The sequence below is a fragment of the Mustela erminea genome, chromosome 2, assembly GCF_009829155.1.
Source record: "Mustela erminea isolate mMusErm1 chromosome 2, mMusErm1.Pri, whole genome shotgun sequence".
NCBI lineage: Eukaryota > Metazoa > Chordata > Mammalia > Carnivora > Mustelidae > Mustela > Mustela erminea.
In genome coordinates this window covers 147,346,797-147,366,965 of record NC_045615.1, presented here as the reverse complement: position 1 = coordinate 147,366,965, position 20,169 = coordinate 147,346,797, and the positions used below count along the sequence as shown (strand labels likewise).

Below are 20,169 nucleotides of genomic sequence, written 5' to 3'. Positions count from 1 at the left end.
CTTCTAGCTTATTTTTTTAACATCCTTTCCAGTTACCTGCAGTTCAGAAGGTAAAGTTCAGAAAAGGATTGTTGCTAAAGGTCTAAAATGTACACATCCCACAGAACTACTCTTGCAGGCAGAGAGAGAGGAAAAACAGAACTTGTGGCTGATTCTGTCTATTCTTATGTCAAACTTGGGAATGGAGAAAGAGGAAGATAAATCACTTGGGTCATGAGTCCTGAGTTCACAAGCAACTAAGGCTCCACTGACGAGTGGGCTTCAGCAGAAGTAATAATTCTTTCCTGCTACTTTATGCAATGATGGAAGTCAGCTAAATTTAGCCCTGGGATAGCCCTTCTTACATTGGTAAGAGAAGATGTGTTTAAATAGACCTCTATCACAAGAAATTATTAAAATACTTCCTACATAAAAACCATTGCTCTTTTTCTAGGGTCTTGCTTCTTGGCCTTTAAAAATACAGAACAGACCAGCTAGTTAACATACAGTGCAGCACTAGCAGAATTCTTGAATAAAGAGTATGAGGGTGCCTGGGTGGCTCAGTTGATTAAGCAACTGCCTTTGGCTCAGGTCATGATCCTGGAGTCCTGGGATCAAGTCCCACATCAGACTGCTTCTCCCACTGACCTCTCCCTTTTCATTCTCTCTCTCTCTCTCTTTCTCAAATAAATAAATAAAATCTTTAAAAAAAATAATAAAGAGTACGAAAGAGATAGGAATGTTTGCAATTTTAGCTCATATATTTTCGTTTACTAACTTATGTATGGAAAAGAGAGCTCTTGTAACTTTTAAGATTCCAAGAGAACATAATTTAAACCTAGAAGTAGATCAAGGTCAATTAATCTACACAGTAAATTAGCAAGCAACCTAAAATATTTATAAGCAATTTAAAGGCAAGAGAATGCATGCTTTGCTGAACACTGGGTACACAAAAAATACTTGCTGATTTATTGACTTAATGAACGTAATGATGAGTTAATACAAACTAATTTTTAGACGGATGAAGAAGATACCAAAAAAAAAAAAAAGTACACTCAGTCCTCATCCTAGAAGCATAATTAGCTCCATAATATTTCCTCATTGGAGAGAATAACCAAAAATAACAATTAAGTACTGATATAATCAATATAAAATGACACTAGGTATATGAATGTAAAAGCAGTCTTCTGAATCAAGTTAGTGATATGATAATATTCATTCATATTTACATACTTAAATAATAATAAAATCTTAACATTACATGTATACATAATTACTTTTTAACGTGGAGGGTACTTAGAAATAGTTGCAATATCAGTCCTCATAATTTTCCATGTAATCTGGGTGTTAGACAACTCAGATACCCAGGTTTAACTGATAGACAATCTTCAAAGCATATGACAGTCATTTTTGTCACAAAGGACGATTTTAATTTTAAAACAACACATTTCAACGCAGAAATGTGAACATACGTGTACACAGAGTGCTATATCAAGAGACAAAAAGAACTAAAAACACAGAAAAGAACGAGACATCATTCGCTTTCATGCAGATGGCAGCTGTCTCTTGAATTTAAATAGGAGACAAGTACGCTCACATAATGTGATCAGCTATGTAACAGTATTGACCATGAACGAGATGAGAATATCTCCTTACCTATGGCACCTTGGCACAGTAAATATTTTAAGCTGAAGGACTGCGAGAAACAGTAAGTTTCTCTCTAACCTTAGAAAGACTCTCTAACCTTCCTCTTCTCACCTAAAGCCAGTCATAAAATCCTTTTGCCAAGAGGTAGCCTCCTTATACCCAGAAGAAAGGAACATCCTTATTTCTGAAGAAAGAGGGATGCTGAGAAGAATCCAAAACAATAGACCTAAATTTCCCCCAGTTTATCACCCTTCACTCATGCTGTTTTATCCTATCCTTTTTTCCCACAACTTTCTGCTCTTTGTCAAAACTAGAATAAAAGCTCTCAGGTTTAATAGTTCATAGGGTCTTCATTTCCTTATAAAGATTCCTATGCCATACAGAACTTAAATATTAAGTTCACACGCTTTTTCTCTTTTTAATCTAACTTCTGCTAATGCAGCATGGAGGGCTTCAGATAGGAAAACTATGAGGATAGTAGGAAAAAGTAATTTCTTCCTCTCCCTAGATAACTGCAAGTAAAAACTTGTGAGAATTCAGGTATACTGTAGTGAATTACACACCTTAATTTTTTAAATTCCATTTAGTTAAGTGATTGATTACTATATACTTGACAAGTGTTAAACATTTTACACATAGCTTCTCAATTATTTATTTTGCAGTTATCTTCATGTTAGCAGATGAGGGATCTGAGGCTCGTGAACAGAATGGTCTAAAGACACATAGCTCATAATTGACAGGCTTGGAATTTCAACCCAGATTTGTAAGGTTTCAAAACCTCTAACTAAAATGATATACTGTTATTTATGAATATAACACAGTAAGGAATCAAATGAAAATGTTTGATACAACTTTATCTGTAAGGATTCCTCAAACTGTCAAAAATGTTTTTCCCTGATACCATTCGAAGCCAGTGGTAGTCTAATTGACTCATTTAAACAGTGGTATCTATTGGTTTTACAACTGTATCATTATAGCAAAATATCTGAAGCATATGGTTTGACGTGGCACTGTTACGTTCACAAGATGCCCTGTTGCCCAATGGATCCTGACTTTAGCAGCGCACAAAAAAGAACTGAAAGAAGCACCAACAAACGTGGCAGAAGGAACTTCCTTCCTTCAAGCAGAAGGAACTGGACATTGCAAACAAAATATCCGTAACTGGTACAGTGAAATACCGTCTCCCAATAAAATGACAACAGACAGGCAATATCTGGTTGCACTGTAAATACTGACAATCATGCTACAATATATGTTTTAGGAAAAAGCAATCTGTGATAGATGAGGCTGTGTTAAGAAAAGTATATGCCTCAGGGTGTCTGGGTGGCTAAGTGGGTTAATCCTCTGCCTTCGGCTCAGGTCATGATCCCAGGGCTCTGGGATCAAGCCCCGCATCAGGCTCTCTGCTCAGCAGGGAGCCTGCTTCCTCCACTCTCTCTGCCTGCTTGTGATCTCTGTCTGTCAAATAAATAAAGTCTTAAAAAAAAAAAAAAGAAAAGAAAAGTATATGCCTAATTAGGTCATTAAAGTATTGGGATTGGGCTTTACCTAGAAATAATGTCCACCTTTCAGTAACATTTCTAGAAAGTTTATAAAAGTCTGTTTAATTCATTGTATACCACAACTCCTTCCTATATTGTGCTGTCAGATTTTGATCAATATGCAGAATTTATCATTAATACAACTACAAAGCATAATATCTCCTGCACAATGTGTTAAATTAAGTGGAACCACATGGTAACATGTGGGGCACACCTTACTCAAAGGACAGCCACTGTCCAAACAAAACAAGATAAAATAAACAAAAACCCACATCAGTAACACTTACCTGAAATATATGAACCTTGACAATCATGTAAATGTAGTAGGTCAGCGAATAGTTATGTTGAGAGGGCAACACACTAAGTGAGTTATACAGACAGTGCTATATTTGTGAATGATCTTTAACGTATTCAAGAGAACCACCAAGATTCTGGTATTTGGATGTGTTTTAAATGCACATGGATACATACAAGTTCACAACCATTGATGTGTAAGCATAATCTACAATACCCTTACTCAGTAACACCCTTTTGGAATTAGACCTCTTGGCTTTCCACCTGGGCAGACAAATCGATGTGTCAACCATCCAGGACAAAGGCAAGAGCTCTTGTGGGCAGGTACCTGGAATACTGCAGGTTACAGTCTCCAGAAAAGTAAAGGGACATTGTGAAGAGACCAAAGAAAAGTAGGGAAGACCCATCAATAAATTATTTTGACCCATCAATTATATTGACCCTTCAATTATATTGACCCATCAATAAGGTTGTTTTGAAGTTCAAGACTGGTCAATGGCCACTTCCCACCACTGACCCATTGGCTTTTCTTTCTGTAAATATCACCTATTGCTTCTGAACAAAGTCATTAAAAATATTTCTTTTGTAAATACAGAATTTCACAAAGACTTTAACTCCAAAACCTACCTAGGGAAACCTACCACCCAGCCACTTCAGAACTGCATTCATTCATTCATTCATTCAATCATTTGTTCGTTCATTGAGGAGGGAGAGAAAAAGAGACAGAATATGATGGAGGAGGGGCAGAGGGAGAGACAGAATCTCAAAAAGGTTCCACGCTCAGTGTGGTTCCCAACAGGGGCTCAAACCCAGGACCCTGAGATCACAACCTGAGCTGGTATCAAGAGGCTGATGTTCAACCAACTGAGCCGCCCAGGCACCCCAGAACTTCTTTCAATGTCATTGCTTAGACACTTGGATAAGATGAAGAACCCATCTCATTTGTAAATATCTAGAAGAGTAGCTTCTACTAACCAAGTTCAGCTTAGGAAGTAAAAAGCAAGTTTTCTAGGTTAATTATTTCAAAGCTTCAACCACAGCAAAACCCACTTGGCTATCGTAAAATCTTATGCTTCTTTGAGTAATTGTTGCCGAGGAGATAGCACGCCCACATTCTGATAAAAGTCACTGGGACCCAAAAGTCACTCTAGGAAGTTTGATGCATTCACCTACTTAAATTCTATACTATCATGTGTAACCCTCTCTGCCCAAGTATTAGTAGCTTGAATAAAGCAGTAATTTGATTGCAATCATTAACAATGCCTATATTAATCATTACCGGGAGAATTAAGATTGATCTATGAAAAATAATTTATTCAACAAATAGTTCATTGGACGGTATATTTTACTTGGCTGAATAGTGTAGCAGTTGAGAGAACAAGTTTGAGTCACATCATTTCAAATGAGTTCAAATCCTGGTGCTACCATGGCACAGCTATATATCATTGTGTGAGGTACATAAGGTTTCTTTTTTTTTTTTTTTAAAGATTTTATTTATTTATTTGACAGAGAAAGATCACAGGTAGGCAGAGAGGCAGGCAGAGAGAGAGAAGCAGGCTCCCTGCTGAGCAAAGAGCCCGATGTGGGGTTCGATCCCAGGACCCCGAGATCATGACCTGAGCCGAAGGCAGCGGCCTAACCCACTGAGCCACCCAGGCACCCCGGTACATAAGGTTTCTGTGCTTTGTTTCCTTGTTGTTAAAAAAAGATAAAGTAAAATAAATTTCTTTACCTGTCCAGCTTATTTTCATAATAAACAGGGCCTAACACAGAGTAAACACTTTGTAACTGCAAGTATTACTCTTATTATTATTGGTTTTTTTTAAATAAATATATGATTTCTGCATTGCATAAGCAGAAAATTAAATACATGGGCCAATTAGATAACATTTAAATATGAAATCAAGTACCATGTTAAAGATGAATTGGGCTAAAATGAGCTAAAAATAATAGACTAAATTTAAGAAGTTCTACAAATGGAAGTTTGTGCTACAAATGGTAAGAAGGATGTATATCAAGATCAATTATAACTCTTTGAAATGGTCTATGGATAAAGTAGGGCTTAAACTGAATATTTAAGAGTTGTTAAGAATGGAATAGTAATTCTTTAACTTCGATCAATTTTCATTTGTAACTGAAAAAACGTAAGTAAAAAAAAAATCATCATGTATTTCTTTGACACCTTACTGAATTTTCCTCTTTCTACTTAAAAATACATCCAAGAAATTCTGAATTTTCAACTTGGAAATTTTGCATTTAAAAAATCGGAGAGCTTAAGGGTTTAAATAAGCAGTAACTTAAAAACAAGCAAAACAAAAACAGTATCCTTAAAACAGTATCCTTTAAGCCTCCCTTAAAAAGAAGAATAATCAAAGCTTTCTTGCTTGTGATATAGAAAAAAAAAAAGACACAAAAACAACAAATGTCCAGCAACTGCCATTAAAGAAAAGCATTTGAAAGGTAAGATTTATGACTTTGATACATTACTTTACCTAGAATGAGACAATTTATTATATAACTCTAAATCCCTCTACATCCCAAATGACACTTATTGTTGGCAAAGAGGCCACCCTCTCCCAGTGCCAGTGTAAATTCACATATTTTTTATGAATAAACAAGAAAATGTCAGCAATACTAAACAAAAGGGAAACGGCAAATTTGGAAAGAAGCCAGTAACTGTGCCAAATGACCCATGAAACCTGAATTTCAGAAGGGAGTGTCTGAAATTTGGGTGAATGGAAAGCCGCATTCTGAAGAAAAATTACACGTGTTGGCCACAAAAGAAGGGAAAGAAGAAAAGACAGGGTGACTGACCCACTTTGAGTCTGAACCAGAGTAATACACACAGTGACACTGTGAGTTAAGCCCTCCACAGTGCCTCTAACAGGGTCCTGGGAGGCTTAAAGCAGGTATGTGGGCACATATGGGCCTCTCCTCAGGGGGTCTCAGAACAGTGGCCGATACTACATACCACGGTACATGCCAGGATGCATACAAAGAGAGAGAAACACGTGAAACTCTGGGGTTTTCGTTACCTTTCCGTAATTATTTTCCATTTGTTTAAAAAGATTCCCACACGCTGCAAAGACTTTCGAAGATCTGATCAGACAACTAAAAATGTCCGTGTGCTTGAGCAAAGTGAGACGAATATAGCATGAAGAAAATCAAGGTCAAGCAAATACCTTTACAATAAGTTGAAAAGATAGTAAAATCAATATCTTAAAAGAAATGAACAAACTGCCACTTATTATTATTATTTTTTTTAATCAAAAGTCTCCATTGGCATTTTACCTTTCTTGGCAAGTATGAGAACACACAGAAGGGTACGTCCTACGGAAATGTTTACTGAGTGGCAAGGGGAGAGACTGATACTTTTTTTTTTTTCAATCAATCTTTGATTCGCTGTGATATCAAATAACAAAGCCTGGGCTAACTTGACCTTCTTTAGCAATTACAATTTTTATGTTCCCATTAAAATCCTTCAGCCAGTGATAGTGTTGTCCCGTGAAGCATTGTTAATTAGATTTTAAAGAGTGTTACACACTAGGTCTTCTACAGGGCATAGGAGCTACCCCAAAGAAAGGGTATCTTGCTCTGCACTTTCGAAGCAAGGCATGATGGGACCGTGATGACAGACCATCTCCGAGGGCACAGATACTAGTCCTCATCTTTTCTCCGTCCTGGTTTCCAAACACACGTTTTTTTGTAAAAGGGAAAATGGTTAAAATAAACATCAAAGCAAACAACAGAAGAAATGTATCATAAAGGAGCATCATATGGCTTGGTGGAGGAAGGGGACAGATTCTCTGGTGGCAGGATTTGGTCTTTATTGGCGCCCATTTTCTCTTTCGTCTGCCTCTTTGAGTCACTGCCCAGCAAGACCATCCTAATTTGCTCTCCCTAACAATAGAAATAGCAGTCTTGATGCCTACCTCTTTTATAAATTGATCCATTTTTCCTAATACTAGATGCTATCTTTTTATACTGGGCACTTTAACTTCAAATTCATATTGTTTTTGTTTTCAGATGTTGGATGGACCTATTTCGCCTGGGTTGGTGTCTCCCACACACTGGGTATACAGAAATAATTAAATACCACGTTCCCAGCGTAACCATTTCACTTCTTAAGCTAGTAACTGAAAGGAACGTTGTATTGTTTTTGTATTTATTCAACAATGTACAGTTGCCCTGAGCATTTTCATACTAGGGTTGTAAATGGATCATGTTTCTTAGTCAAAATCAGTGTATTGAAAAAAGAAAACCAATGTTTGTTGAGTATTTACTTCGTATAAGGTACATTCTAAGCATTTCTTTCTTTCTCTCTTTCTTTCTTTTTTAAGATTTTTATTTATTTACTTGACAGAGAAAGAGAGAGCACAAGTAGGAAGAGTGGCCGGCAGAGAGAGAGGGGGAAACAGGCTCCCCACCCAACAGAGAGGCCGATGCGGGGCTTGATCACAGGACCCTGAGATCATGACCTGAGCTGAAGGCAGAGGCTTAATCCACGGAGGAATCCAGGTGCCCCTGAGCATTTCAATTTATCTAGTTCTTCAACAATTATATAAGGTAGATACTATCATTATCCCCAAGCTACAAATCAGGAAACTGAGGCACAGTGGATTTTAGTAAATTATTCAAGATATCTCAGCCACTAGGTAAAACTACTTCATGATATAATAAAACACAAAGGAAAATTGTGGGTAACAAGACAAATGACTTTTGTACAAAGGGAGGAAATATATGTCTAGAGAAATATATTAGTGATGTTGAGTTACGGCACAAGCAAGATCCTAGCATGAATGCAGAGTGCAGAGATGGCTTCTAAGTACCTAAAAATGAAAATGGAATCATTTACAAACTGCCTCTCATTAGTACCACTCTCTTTATAGATAGAAAATCAGAAAACTCAGGAATAAATAGTTTACTGGATTCCAGACATCTTTGGCAAAGTTCATCCTGATATAAAAGTGGAAAGAATGTAGGAATAAAAGCAAACAAACAACAGATGAACAGGGGGATTCATTTAAGAGGACTCAAAGCTATCCCCGAAGATCTGGACACAATCACTGTAGTCAAACAGATCCCTGGGTAAGTTAAGGTTGCACAATTAGTTCTTGTGGCATTCAGCAAACCTCTGTCTTTCATACTGATCACTTTAATATTAATATTCAGTTGATGAAATCAAAGGCATAAAAGTAAAATCTGTTCACACAAAGCTAGGAGCTCTAATAAAAAGGAATTCAGAATGAATATTTGAAAAAGTCCTTTAAATAACAGGCAAGAATAAAGGGCTGATAGTAATAAAATGTAAATGCAAATTTTACTTAAAAAATGGTTCATTCACGTTTAAAAGTTGAATAATTACTGGGATAATTTTAAAAATTCATATAAATTGAATACAATTGACTGAAATTCAAAGGGAACATACCCTCTGAACATGTTGTCCAAAGACAGAAAACACACAGTGCCCTAGAAAAGGCAACTAAAGTACTGTTTTCTGAGCAACGTATTTTGAGAGTGCTATTCATCAAGGTGGACTAGTCCAAAGATTGAGACTGGACAGGTGGGGTCCAGAAACCATGAACAAATAAACCAGAGCAATGAGCAGGAAAAACCAGTCAGGGCCTGGTTGTCCTACCACTCTTTATACATGCCGTGTCTCCTCTACTCAGTGGGCTCTGTAACTGACCTGGCTCCGAGTGATGGAACACAGTCAATAAACTACTGGCCTTACCATTTGGTTCTAAGGCTACAATTCCTGTGTCATGAGTTTTCTTCATTTGTTTGTCCCCAATCCTCATGCCCAGATTTAAACTGTTCTTTTCTCTCCTATCACCCCCCTTCTAACATTCCTCACATCTTAATAACTCAAGGGCTTCTCTCTTTTACAATCCTTATCTTATCACTAAACACAATTCTTTTGTTAAAAATGTGTTCAAATCCATATTCTCTAGGTTAATTTTTTTTTAAGATCACTCTAAGCTACCATGAAGTTAATAACTTCCTTTAATTATTTCCCCATGCTAATTTGTGCTAAATGTACTAATTTTTATTGTGGTTCTAGAAGATGAGAGAAAAGAGGGTAGGGATAGCTTATTATTTTGTGTCTTGCAAACGTATTTAATGATGGATACAGTCTTCTCCCAGGGCCCCTCAAATACATTGCACAACAGATGTTCTGTAGGAAGTACTTTGAGAAATGCTGCTCTACAGAATTCTGTAAGGTAATTTGCTTCTTTCTCTTTAAGCTTCTTTCCCCTAGAATCTAGGTTCTTCCCTAGATTCTGGGTTAAATGCTTTCAACTTTGACATACCTTCTCCACATACATCTCCAGCATGTTTTCCTTCACCAGCCCTTTAGTTCATTGTCTACCTTTTTTCCTTCTTTGGTTAGTTTCAGACACTTCTACCACTCTCAGAATTTCACTTGTACCTTCATACCAATGATTCCTGAATGTCCACTTCTTCCTGAGGGGCAGCCTAGTGACGTGGTTCAGCATACGGACTCTGAAGAAGCGCAAATCTCAAGTCTACTGAGTAGCTGTATGACCTTGGGTTTTCGTAGTCTTGTTCAACCAGTTTTGAAAATTAAATCAGGTTTCAGGTAAAAATGGATCAAATCCTTATTATTAGCCATTATTTTTCTTTCTATTCTGACCCTTTAGTCTGTCATCCTTGTTGAGCCCTGCAGACTCCACCGTCACCTCAAACTTAAAGTATTTAAGACTTACTTTCAACTCCAAATCACTGAACTCTACAAATCAACATTTCTTGATTTTTCTATTGTAATAATGGTATGCCTACTTCACCACGCAATCACTACAGCTCAAAACTCAGTTCTTGACTTTTACCGCACTCAAGATGGTTAGTTTCTGCAAAATTTTCTTTCTTTACTACCTCAGCCCAATCCCATTCCTTTTTGTGACTCTCATTGGCCCCTTGTGTCAGGCGGAATTATGCAGCAACTGGACTGTGGCACTCACCTAACTCATTTACTTATGATTCTTTCCTCAATCTAAGGCATCTGAATGCAACTGTCGTTGTCTTCTCTGACATTACTCTGGCAATGCTTTTGTGTCCTTTAAATGGATATTTAAGAGAAGATTTGTCCTCTCTTCAATCAAAACTTGGTATTTTATTTTAGACTATTCCGTAATGTAAAATCTACTTGGGTTCTCTAGTCATATTAGGTTTCCTCTTTCATATTCTCATTTGGAGGCACTTGTGGCATTACATGGAATATTCCAGTGTTTTATGCAATTATTTATTCTTCCCATAGACCAGGAGCACTCTGAATATAGAAACAATGTCTTATTCATATCCATATCCTCTTTTATTCCCCTTGAATTTCAGTGTAGTAAACACAGAGTGATATATTAGTTTCTAGTGTACAATACAGTGATTCAACAACTCCATATATTGGTTAGTGCTCATCAAGATAATTGTACTTTTAAAAAGATTTTATTTATTTATTTGTCTATTGAGAGAGACAGACAGACAGAGCACAAGCAAGGGAAGCGGCAGGCAGAGGAAGAAGAAGGCTCCCTGCTAAGCAAGTACCCTGATGATGCAGGATTCGATTCTAGGACTCTGGGATCATGACCTGAGCTGAAGGCAGAGGCTTAACTGACTGACCCACCCAGGCGTCCCAAGACAAGTGTACTTCTATGGCTCATCACCCACTTCCCCTTTTATTTAAAAAAAAATTTTTTTTTTTTTATTTATTTAAGTGAGAGAGCGAGAACGAGCCAGGGCAGGGGCCAATGGAGGGGCAGAGAGAGAATCCTCAAGCCAGCTCTCCACTGAGTGTGGAGCCGACTTCCGGACTTGATCGCATGACCTGAGCCAAAATCAAGAGTCAGTGCCTGACCAGTGGAGCAACTCCGGCACCCACCTATTTCCTCCGAAGTCACTTTCCACAGTGTTTGGGAAATACCTGACACAATATTTGTGAATGTATTTATATACATTTCATGAATTGACTCATATATAACCTCTTTATTTCTCAATGGCCGCTTCCTCCTCAAATATTGGTTTTCTTTTCAGAACTCCTACAATTCCATATCTAGCCATCATGTCATGTATCTGAGCACTTTCCTATCAGATTGTAACTTCTTGTAAACATGATTTATTCATAATACTTTCAAATTAAGCAATTTTCAAGTAGCTCCTGAAAGAAACAGCATATTTTGTTAGAAAAGTCAATACATTCAACATTACTTATTCCTATATAATTGAGTTGCTTTCTAGAAGGGATTATTATCTGTTTAGGACCCACTTAGCATGAAAGCAAAAACAAACCAATTTACAATGTTAAAAATAAAAGTCTTCATGGGTTTTCTCTGTTCACATTCTTAAATCCTCTATTTCACAATTCTACTGAGAATAATTTTTTTAAACCCTAAACCATCTTTTAAGCCCTTCCATAAACTGATACCAAGTCTAAAACCCATTCTCTGGCCCACGGGCCCTGTAGGATCTGAATCAATCCTGTGTCTTCCTCTTCAACCTCATATGGTTCTATTTTGTTTCCTGGTTCACTCAGTGCATAACATACCACAGGACATGGAGTAACCAGTTACTAAATGATTCCTAAAAAATTATAAAGCAAATTACTTATTAGAGTTGATTAGCAAAAAAATTCTAAAAAATCACATATTCATTTGCACTGCGTCTGATACTCAACTTACTCCTTCCAGTTTTTTTCCCTCATATTTAAGTTCTCATTACAGCATATCAGAGTGCCCTTTTAAAAACACTTTTGGAAAACTCAGTTTTTCTCTTCTGGCCCATTTTTTCCATCTGTAAAAGTGAAGGAATCCTTCTCAGCTCGTGGCTACCTCGTAAGGAGGCTGTAAACATTAACAAGCTCGCATTCGGAGTGCTCAAGACTTCCTCAGATAAAAGATGTTACCAAGTATAAAGTATTATTACAGTTTCTGATAGGATTACCTTCTGATTGGGAAAGTATAAATGGGAGTCCCTGGAGGAAGAAGCACACTAATGGTTTAAGGGAGATGCTGAAGCCTCTAGATAAACTAATTTAAGTCAAAGCTCCAGAGTTAAAAGGAAAGTAATTTTAACTGGATTAAATAATGCCACCCATCACGCAAGAACACTCTGCCATTTACATAAAAACATAATTTTAAAGTGGATTTTCTGGAAGTCTATGCAATATGCAATTACCTCAGTTTATAAGCGGGGGCTGGAATCAAAGATCAAAATATACTGTAAGCAAATGAGGAATCACTCACAAGAGTGATTCTATCATACTTGATCATACAATTTTTCCAAATAAACTCACACACTACAAAAACTTATCTAAATGATGTATTTAATGTATAATTGGTAAAAATTTAAAAGTAAGTATTTGAGAATGTCACAAGTTCTCTTTTCCACTCCGTAAGGTCAGCGACCTACTGTTTTTTCCCCTTTGGGCCTCAGCTTTTCACCCAATGCCTAGGATATAGCACTGGAGCTCAATAAGTATTTTTTGTTTAATAAATCATATAGTTCACAATCATTAATACTATATAGCAATACAGAGCAAGTCAGTTTAGGTACTAATGCGTCAAAGGAAGAGTCAGAAACCCAACAGAGGAAACTAAGGTGAGTAATAATCTTTTTTATGAATCCCAATTTTTTTTTTAAGATTTTATTTATTTATTTACTTGACAAAGAGAGATCACAAGTAGGCAGAGAGGCAGGTAGAGAGAGAGAGAGAGAGAGGAAGAAGCAGGCTCCCCACTGAGCAGAGAGCCCGATGAGGGGCTCGATCCCAGGACCCTGAGATCATGACCTGAGCCGAAGGCAGAGGCTTAACGCACTGAGCTACCCAGGCGCCCCATGAATCCCAACTTTTAATTGTGGGAAGCATCTTGAATAGCATTTACGTATTTTAAGCATTCTTCCATACCTGAGAGATCATGATACAGTTGAGAATGATCTGCTACAGTCCAGTGACCTCTCCTGGGCAGCACGTGACAGAAATGTCTCTGTGGTTAAGCAGTAAATGTAACAAGCTAATTTCAGATGAGTAAGTGGGATTCCATGCTAATGGCATAGGCCCTCTGAAGAAGAAGTGGTACACAACCTTTGTACCTACCTCGTGGGTTTCCAAAGAGGGCACTGGCTCAAGTTCAAAGACACAACAAAGTCCTCTAAGGATAACCAAACTATGCTACAATTATTAAGCCAGCTCCTGGAGAACCGAGAAATGGACAGAAATCCAGGTGATGCAGTTTCTTGAAAACACCTTTGCCTCTTCTACAGGGTTCATTGAACTTTTGGATGTCACCCTTTATTCTTATCCATTTTCAAATAATGTCAAATATGTCTAATTTGTAACCTTATTGAGGCAGATTTTTTTTTTTGAGCCTCCCAGGTGTCCCTGGAATTTCTTTTATTATCATTATATAAAATTATCCCTATCTATTAATAATTTCCACTATAAATTGTATTTTATTTTATATTGATTTTTTGGCCACTACTTGCTTGGTATAGGTTTCTAAATCTCTTTGTGCTTAACTTTTTTTTTTTAAATTTTTTATTTGTTATAAACATATATTTTTATCCCCCGGGGTACAGGTCTGTGAATCACAAAAATATGGAACGCTTCACGAATTTGCGTGTCATCCTTGCGCAGGGGCCATGCTAATCTTCTCTGTATCGTTCCAATTTTAGTATATGTGCTGCCGAAGCAAGCACTTGAGGCAGATTTTTAAAATCTACTTCATTGTATTATTTCTATCTCAAATCTTCACTGATTTTCAGTTTTGAAGATTTCTTTCTCCTCATATAGAATCTGGAAATATATATATTTTATATAGATATAGATCTATCTATATCTATAGATGTAGACAGATGTATCTATATACATATTTTATATAGATATAGATTTTATATATCAAACACTGTCATAGTTACTTGTGAATTTACATTACCTCACCTATTTGATGATAAGTTTTTAAGGATATTGAAGTTATGTTTGTACTTAATCTTCATTTGGTCATTTAATCAATAGTACTAAGTATCTACTATGGATTGAGCAATGTGATACATAATGGGATGTGAACATGGACAAGAAATATGTAGTTCCTGGAAACATGGGACTTGGGGGATATATCACTTGTCACTCATATAGAAGGCATTTAATAAATATTTATAGATGGTATAGAAGAAAACTTTTCTTCTGTCGTAGGTGGAATTTTAAAATATAGGATCTGTTACAATTATAAGTAAAATATAACCTAACTGGACACATATCTTACATAATTAACTTAATAAGTCATCACTTGAATGCATGGTAATAATGGTTAAAAAGAAATAAAATAGATAATTAAAACCACAGTTAACCTACTATTTTCTTTTTCTTTTTTTTCTTTTATTTTATTTTATTTATTTATTTGACAGAGAGAGATCACAGGTAGGTAGAGAGACTGGCAGAGAGAGAGAGAGAGGGAAGCAGGCTCCCCGCCGAGCAGAGAGCCTGATGTGGGACTCGATCCCAGGACCCTGAGATCATGACCTGAACCGAAGGCAGCGGCTTAACCCACTGAGCCACCCAGGCGCCCCAACCTACTATTTTCTTATGGAAGGAAAATTACTATGAAGGTAAAGTATCACCTGTAGGTGTTTCGTAAAATTCAGGTAGTCAAAACCTTGTGGTAGGAAGCAAACTGCTTTCTGGAATAGTATAGTCCCTCTGACTCTGTGGATTCAAGTCAGATTTGATTAGAAATAAGTTTAATGAAGAAATTCAACCCTCGGGGCACCTGGGTGGCTCAGTTGTTAAGGGTCTGACTTTGGCTCAGGTCATGATCCCAGGGTCCTGGGATCGAGCCCTGCATCAGGCTTCCTGCTTGGTGGGAAACCTGCTTCTCCCTCTCCCACTCCCTCTGCGTGTGTTCCTTCTCTTGCTGTGTCTTTCTCTGTCAAATAAATAAATAAAATCTTAAAAAAAAAAAAAAAGAGATTCAACCCTCAAAAATTTATCACTAAACATTTTGCTAGGGGTTTTCTCTATCATAGTTATTTGTTATAAATATAGTTAATGACTGTATTCAGTGACTATTTGCTACACTAGAAAGAAAACATCTTAAGGACAAGACAAGAATCTCTTCCATCTTATTCATTTTTCCATGAAGACTTCTTTGCATGCTACTTATATTAATTTTATACAAGATTCAACTGTTGTGAAATCTTTGTAATTTTTGGAGTAAACAAATAATCTTCTTGTTGAGTAAATAAAATATTCACACCTCAAAGGTGGCCAAGTTTTTCATAAATTAAATTTCTATTTGTTTCCTCTTTGTACATGTAGTCACACCTTAAGAAAGCAATTGCAAATTTTTCAGTAAGGAAAGGCAGAAAAATGAGATGATTATATGATAGGTGCCTGGATTACAAATAAAATGCTGTTTTGAAGTCATTTTCATTTGCTTGCTTCAGAAATAATCTTGAGAATTACATTATATTTTTAGTACACAAGTACTACAGACTTCCATAAGCCAGTTAGAAAATGAATATCATACATAAAGCCTGCACATATATTTCAAACTTTTAGCATTAGAAGATGACTAGAAATTATTAACTACCTTGACAAAGAACTTGGACTCCCTGATGCTCTCCTAAATAGACTCACAGTATATCTGTTCCATTTTACTGTACATAGTCTTTACCAAATTTCACAAGATGCTATTTAATATCAAGCTGAAGAAAGCTGACACGACCAGTCTTTTCTTGCCAAATATTGGAAAATTTAATTAAATAGACATTTGACTTCAAGAAGACAATGTTGAAAACTAAATAAACTTTATCCTTTTAACCTTATTGACTGGCCAGAGTAACATGAAAACATCAATACCTCATCTGCAATGAGAACTCATATTGGATGAACTTTGTCTCTGTCAGGGATGTGATTACTAATGGAGGTGGTGGAGCCGGACTTAAAATCAAATTACTCTGGTGTGACAGCTTAATCTCAGACTTAACATAATCTTTATTCTACCACTTTGAAATCTCTTGGTGATTTAATAATACTGAATTTAAGGCTCAAACATCATAAGCTTTAGGTATGCCAGATAGAATTTAAGGGTGCTAAATTTTTGGTTTGTCTAAAACACACAATAAAAAAAATAGAATAAATTTCGGTTGGACAAAAGTTATCCACTTGCTTTGAAGCTTTAGAAGAGTGAACAAGACAGCTTAAAGTTTCGTCTGGTTACTTTACGTAGGAAACTTAAATAAATGGTGTTTAATAGAGAGTGAAAGTGCGATAATAGAATGGCATAAAACCAAAGGATACACTTTTGGTTATTAACAATTATTGCTTTTCTTTTCACAAAAGTGGAGATCCTACAAAGCCAGGAAGAAAACAACAATAAAAACTGTCCTTAACTTTAAGTACGTCAGATCATGGATTTCGGCATTTTCCCCTGAGTTCTAAACTCCACACAGGGAAGCTTTATGAACAATGAAATTATACGATAGTTTATGGACATGAAGGGATTGCTATGAAGCAATAATAACTTTTAAGATAAAAATTCACATTTTTTTCCATGACTAGTCAAGAACACACCAGAACTACCTACTGCATATTTACTGAAGGAGTAGAATCATTGGATTCTTCAAAGTATAAAAATTCAACAAAGTATAATAATTGTAATATGAGACTGGACTGGAGAAAGGCTCTTCAAAATTTAAAGACATATTGACACGATCAATGAGAGAGTCAGAAAGAAAGACTGAATGACTCATGGTCAGGTGGAAGGTATATAAAACTCCAACAACCAGTAGTGTGATTGTACAGCTGTTCATATGGAGTTTGAAAAATAGAGAGGAATGAAAGAAAGTACAGAAAAGAGGGAATGAAATTAGTGCCAAAAAGAAATAAGAAAGAAAAATAAGAGAATTCAATTTGATTATTATGTAGAAGATAATTTCACACAAGTCAGAGGAAGTGTTTAGTAAAGGAGGAGCGATATATGGTCATAATTACTGCAGAGATATTAAGATGACTGAAAATCAAGCTTGACTCAAAAAGAAGTTTCAGATGATTTTTTGAAAAAAATATTATCTGTAAAATCATGGAGGAAAAAGATTGTGAAGAGGTGATCATTAAAGTAGATCATTAAGGTAAAAAATAGAAACAAAACTTCCAGCTTTGCTGCCAGCACAGAAGTTAGTGTAACAGTCCCTCCTTTTTGGAGTAGTTCGATGTTACTTTGTTTTCTCCTCTAATAGGTATTTTCATTAAGTTAGCTGCACTGCCTGTGACAGATGTCATTCAAGACATTCCCACAGTTTACTTAATGAAAATTTTCCCAATCAACTGATTGTACAGATACATAAAACACATCCCTCAAACAACAGCAAAGGCTAAAAATAGTGGTATTGGGTCAGTCACTTCGCTGGAGGATGAAAGGTCACAGTCTCTATCCCTCTCAGATTTTCTCCAGAGCTTGAGCCATTAACTCTGGTCAGCAGAAAAGTTCTCTTGTGTCAAGTTGCAAGTGCCTCACTGCTGTTGAAGATAAAGCAGATGTTCTAGCAGATCAAGCAAGATAATCTTACCAGTAAAGATAAAGATTTCAACATCATTCACCTTCTGACATAATGAAGAAAAAAAAAAAATCCACCAGTAGGGGAATGACTGAATACATTGTCTCTACATCATTTAAAGCCCTTAAAAAGAATTAAATAAAATTATGCCAGCTGACTTACGGAAAACTTCGTAAGACATTGTATAGTGTAGACATATAGCAAGAAAAGCAAGATGTGTATAATACGATCTTGTTTTTGTAAATACACAAATACAGACATATTTAAATCAATATTCATGTAAAAGTCTCCAAAGGACCTCTGAGTACATAGAGGACTAGGAAGAATGCACTCTACACATACACACCCCCCATACACATGTATATATACATAATACACACAAGTATGTGTGTGGGGGGTATGTATATACATATATATTTTTCATTTATTTATTTTATCCACATAAAATCTTATGTGTGTATGTATACACACTTGAAGCAATACCTAAAAGAATGGTCATGGCAATGTTAGTTGAATTTATCTCCAGTGGTAGAAACTCAAGTGTTTACTTTCATCTTCATTTTATTATTAGCTTACTTATTATCTATGTAACCAGGAAAAAAAAGACATTTTATTGTACAGGAAAAAGGCAAATGGCGTGGCTTCAATTTAATTTATAGTCTGAAATCAGCCATGGATGGCCCATATACTCCTAGATATATGAGCATTCTATGATCACCGATACTTGATAATCAGGTATACTTGATCATTAGGAAACAGAAAACAGACATTTCTCCAAACACAACATACAGATGGCCAACAGACACAGGAAAAGATGTCCAACATCATTTACCATCAGGAAAATACAAACCAAAACCACAATGAAATATTACCTCACATCTATTACAGTGACTAAAATCAAGAAACAAGTGTTGGCAAGGATGTGGGGAAAAAGAACACTCATACACTATCAATGAGAATGAAAACTGGTGCAGCCACCTGAGAAAACCATAGGGAGGTTCCTCAAAAAATTAAAAATCAAGCTACCCTACAAGCCAATGATCACACTACTGGGTATTTATCCAAAGAATAAAAAAACACTCATTCAAAGGGATACGTGCATCCCTATGGTGATAGCAGCTTTATTTGCAAGAGCCAAGATATGGAAGCAGCTCAAGTGTTCACTGATGGATGAATGAATAAAGAAAAAGTGATATATCAAAAAAAAATCGAAATTTTGCCATTTACAATGAAATTGATGGAGCTAGAAAGTACTATGCTAAGTGAAACAAGCCGGTCAGAGAAAGACAAATACCATCGGATTTCTCTCGTATGTGGAATTTAAGAAACAAAACAAAGGAACAAAGTGAAAAGAGAGAGAAATCAAGAAACAGACTCTTAACTATAGAGAAAAAACAGATGTTATGGGAAGGGCGATAGGGATGGGTGAAATAGAAAATGGGGATTAAGGAGGGCACCTGTTGTGATGAGCACCAGGAATCGCTGAATCACTATATTGTACACCTGAACCTAATAAAACACTGTACGTAAAACATAAGTAGTTTCATGTGTGTTCTGTATGAATCGAACTTTAAAAAAAAAAAACATCTGTACTTAATTAAGAAAAATCTGAAAAATGTCCTCCCCCGAGATGTCCAAGCCCTAATCCTCAGAATCTGTTAATATTTTACCTTTCATGGCAAAAAACAAAACAAAACAAAAAACAAAAAAACAAAAAACCCAATAACAAAAACAAAAACAAACAAAAAAACAAACACACACACAAAACACAAAACCACACTTTTTTTTCCTACCCAACTGTGATTCATTTAAAGATTTTGAGATGATCCTGAGTCATCCGGGTGGAACCAATCTAATCCCAAGGGTCCTTATGAAAGGGAGGAAAGCGGGTGGACAGCAGAGATGTGAGGCAGAAGCAGAGGTGGAATGCTGTGCTTTGAGGTCGGAAGAGGCCACATGCCACTGAATGCCAGTGGCTTTTGAAGATGGAAAAAACAAAGCAACAGATTCTCCCCTAACATCTTCAGAAGGGAAGAAGCCCTGTCAGTACCCTGATTTCAGACGACTGGCCTCCGTACCTGTAAGAGAACACACTTGTACGGTTTCAAGCCACCATGTTTGTGGGAATGCAGTACAGTAGCAGTAG

At 36.4% G+C, this 20,169-nt stretch overlaps 1 protein-coding gene and 1 non-coding gene across 22 annotated transcripts in view; both read right to left on the bottom strand.

Moving 5' to 3' along the window:
• The window catches only part of ADGRL3 (adhesion G protein-coupled receptor L3), an 827,333-nt gene that overhangs the window by 322,446 nt on the left and 484,718 nt on the right, over positions 1-20,169 (bottom strand). The window lies entirely within an intron of this gene.
• LOC116585377 lies at positions 14,062-14,168 on the bottom strand. The gene has a single exon (XR_004283578.1). It is a non-coding gene; the product is annotated as a U6 spliceosomal RNA (small nuclear RNA).